Source organism: Urtica dioica, chromosome 7 (genome assembly GCF_054948205.1).
Source record: "Urtica dioica subsp. dioica isolate 48M chromosome 7, U.dioica_male_clone48M_v1_H2, whole genome shotgun sequence".
Classification (NCBI taxonomy): domain Eukaryota; kingdom Viridiplantae; phylum Streptophyta; class Magnoliopsida; order Rosales; family Urticaceae; genus Urtica; species Urtica dioica.
The window spans coordinates 22,146,369-22,150,419 of NC_142762.1; the positions used below are offsets into that span (position 1 = coordinate 22,146,369).

General features: G+C 39.5%; 1 pseudogene across 1 annotated transcript; it reads left to right on the plus strand.

Annotated features, from left to right (window-relative positions):
• The first annotated feature begins 1,488 nt into the window (after positions 1–1,488).
• Positions 1,489–3,663, plus strand: LOC149390416 (uncharacterized; annotated as a pseudogene). The gene is made up of 5 exons (XR_016300193.1): positions 1,489–1,648; positions 1,740–1,805; positions 2,167–2,311; positions 2,411–3,000; positions 3,363–3,663. The product of XR_016300193.1 is annotated as an uncharacterized LOC149390416 (transcript).
• Positions 3,664–4,051: the final 388 nt, after the last annotated feature.

Below are 4,051 nucleotides of genomic sequence, written 5' to 3' on the forward strand. Positions count from 1 at the left end.
AGTCTTTGTTGATCTTATGCACAGATAAGAGATTGCATTGTAGTTTGGGAACAAAGAACACCGATTCTAGCCTCATAGACTTCGTCAAGACTACGGTGCCAACACCAGTGACTTGAGTTTTGCCTCCGTTGGCGATGGTGACTGATATGCTTCTATTACAAACGGAGTAAGTTGTGAATAGACTTCGATTACCAGTCATGTGATCAGAGGCACCGGAGTCGACAATCCATGCTATGGGATTCTCTGAGCTTACATGAAGGGCTCTAGGAGAGTTACCTAGAGGACCAATTCCCGAGCGTTCTCCACTGAGTTGGACTTGTTGGATAAGCTTCTGGAGAATAGCGAGCTAGTCGTTGATGAAGGGAGATGAGTCCGAGGTCGAGGTCGAGGTAGCGGACGAGGTGGATACTAAGTTTCCGGCTGAGTTCGGATCCTTAGTGTCCCGGGTTGACTTCGAGCTCGGTGGTTTCCCATGCAGCTTCCAGTAGGTTTCTCGCACTACTACAAATACAGTTTTTCGGTGCGGATGACTTTTGGGTGCGACTTTTCGCACCTAAAAGTCGCACCAAAATTACTTTCGGGTGCGACTTTTCGCACCCAAATGTCACTAAAGTCGCACAAAAAATTTCGCTGATTTTTTTAAATTTGGGTGCGAAAAGTCGCACCCAAAAGTTTATCATACCTTTGGGTGCGACAAAGTCGCACCCAAAAGTCCAAAACATACCTTTGGGTGCGACAAAGTCGCACCCAAAAGTCCAAAATATTTGATCTAAAAATTTAGCGGGATTTTGTTCCCTCTTATTTGTGTTTTTTTTAGGGATTCCCTCTTATTTGTTTTCACCAAAGAATCGGGAAAGGAAAAAAGAAAGAAGAAAAGAAAAGAAGAGAGAAAGGGAAAGAGAGAGACCGAGAGAATGAGAGAGAGAGAGAGCCGAGAGAAGAGTATCGGCCGATGGAGACCGGGAGACCGAGAGACCGAGAGACCGAGAGAGAGGAAGAGAGCGAGGGAGTGAGCCCGCGGAGGAAGAGCGAGGCCGACAGCCACCGAGACCGGGCCACTGGACGCGCGCGCGGGCTGAGAAGAAGCGAGCGCCGCCGCGATCTGCTGAGCGCGCCGCCCACGAGGAGACGCCGGAGAGCGAGAGAAGTAACGTCCGGGAGTTGATTTCGCGAGCAAGGTAAGGAGATTTCATTCTCAGCCAAAAATTTCGAAAGTTAGGGTTGAGAGTTTGATTTGGGGGTTTTGATTTCGGAGTGAAATCTGAGGTTTTGGCTTGGTTGTGATGTTCATTGAGCTCGATTTTGATGGTTATGACTTGAATTTGTCCTTTGATTTCAGATTTCTTGGCTGGGTTAAATTTTTGGACGAATTTGGTTGATTTTGGTCACTTGGCCGTGTGGTTCATTGTGTAAGTTCTTATATTCGAATTTTGAGTTCTGTTTTGTTGATGTTGTTATATCGAGGCTGTGATGAATTTTATAACGAGGTGAGGAAGAACCCGATGGGTTACGATACCTGGTTCGATTACATCCGGCTCGAGGAGAGCGTCGGGGATCGAGAGAGGATCAGGGAAGTTTACGAGCGAGCCATCGCCAATGTGCCTCCGGCTGAGGAGAAGCGGTACTGGCAGAGATATATTTACCTTTGGTGAGCTGTTTTTTTTTCCAGTAAAAAGATGAGTCGGTTATGCTATGCTTTGTGTAGGTACTCAAGTTTTAGTTTTTTGATGATTTTGTAGGATTAATTATGCTTTGTACGAGGAGATTGAAGCTGGAGATGTTGAGAGGACAAGAGATGTGTACAAGTATGAATAAAAAACTGAAGTTATAATTAGTGGTAGAATCAGCTTTACTATTTCTTACTTTGTTGATGAACTTGCATTAAACATGTTCTTGTTTGTATTTTCAGGTTTTAAATATATATATATGATTATTAGTAAGCTTGCAATTATCTTCCTTTTTCAAGAATTGCAATTTGTTGATGAACTGGCTGACTTATTGCAATAAGCATGTTCTTGTTTGTATTTTCGGGTGTTAAATATATATATGATTATTAGTAAGCTTGCAATTTTGTTCCTTTTTCAAGAATTGCAATTTGTTGATGAACTGGCTGACTTATTGGTTGTTGATAATAAATAAATAATACCCATGTTTCAATGCTTTCAGGGAATGTCTTAATCTGATTCCTCACAACAAGTTCTCTTTCGCTAAAGTATGGCTGCTCGCTGCTCAGTTTGAAATCCGACAGCTCAATCTCAAAGGAGCGAGGATGATCTTAGGCAGGGCTATCGGAAAAGCTCCTAAAGACAAGGTAATGCCTATATTTATCATTACTAACCCAATAAAAATTCAAGTGTTCGGTTTAGTTTCGAAGCTGTACTGAATCCAGTTTTGGCTTTACGATTAACAGATATTTAAGAAGTATATTGAGATAGAGATGCAAATTGGGAACATAGACCGGTGCCGGAAGCTGTACGAAAAGTACTTGGAGTGGGCTCCTGAGAACTGCTATGCATGGACGAAATACGCCGAGTTGGAGAAATCCCTCTGTGAGACGGAGCGGGCGCGAGCCATTTTCGAACTCGCCATTGACCAACCTGCACTCGACATGCCCGAGTTGCTGTGGAAGGTAATTTTATTTTCTCTGCACTGTCGAATTCCTTGTTTCAATATTTGCTTTTATCATCTTGTTAGGATATAACGAATGTAGAACATTTCGAAAGTTCCAGCAATTCTCTCTGTATATCGTTTATCCTTTTTTTTTAATTACCATGTGTCTTATTGTCCACATTCATGTGTATCAGGATTGTTCGAGAAGGCTGTGAATTACTTCCGAACATCTGTGCCATAGCTGAAGGAGGAGAGAGCCATGCTTCTCGAAGAATGGCTAAACACTGAAGCGAGTTTCGGTGATCTCGGGGACGTAAATTCTGTCCAGTCAAAGCTTCCCAAGAAGTTGAAAAAGAGGAGGCAAATAGTCAGCGAGGATGGTCCAGCTGGGTATGTCACTGAACTCGTTTTTTTTTTTTTTTTTTTTTTTTTTTTTTTTTTTTCATTAGGTTTCTTTAGCAAATGACATTTTAGTCTCTAAACTATAGTTCTAGCAAAATGGGTATTCTAACTATTTTGTTTTGTAGCATGTTTGTCCTTTAAATAAGTTTATAAATGAAATCTATTCCCTAAGAAACGTAGAATGTATTTGTCAACTAAGAATGTATTAAATGATTTCCAAAAAAAAAATGTATTAAATGACTGAAGTATTACAAATCAATAGTTTATTAATATTCCTCTAAAGGAAATTAACTTGTTCCATTGAGTGTGAATCGATGTTTGACATGCGATTCTTTTAACTTGTCTCGCAGCTTCGAAGAGTTCACAGATTACCTCTTCCCCGAAGAAACTCAGACGACCAATCTGAAGATCTTGGAAGCTGCTTATAAATGGAAGAAGCAGAAGATCTCCATGGACGAGGACTGATGGTCTCTTCCTTTAAAATCAAACTGTAAATTCTCTGCTTTTCTGAGCCTTATATAAAACCACTGTTTTAGGGTGTTTTTTTTTGTTAGGTATTATTATTTTACTCGTGTTAACCGAAATTTAATCACTCACTCGCTTGACTTTCAATGTCGATCCACGCAATCAAAGGTGTGTTATATTTGGTGATACGAGTGTCCTTGAGGTTCTTAGTAGTATAATTGAATTATATTTTTTACATGGGCATCGAATAGTTTGATGTTGTATTACACGAGACCAATCGCTTGAACTTGTGAATTGCTATAACAATTTTTTTATTCTGTGTATTATGTGTATTATGGACCATTTAGGTATAATTTTTATTTTTCAATTAAGCAATTCAATATAACAAGTTTCATTCAGCCTTTTATTTTTAATTGCTTAATTGCTTATAACAGGTTTCATTAAATTAAATCAAATCAAGTAATGTCATTTAATTGCATTTTATTTTATAAATAAATTAAGAATCAAAGTCACTTTCAAATCAGATGACAACTAAATCACAGTTAACAATTACATTTTTCAAAGATTTAAAGTC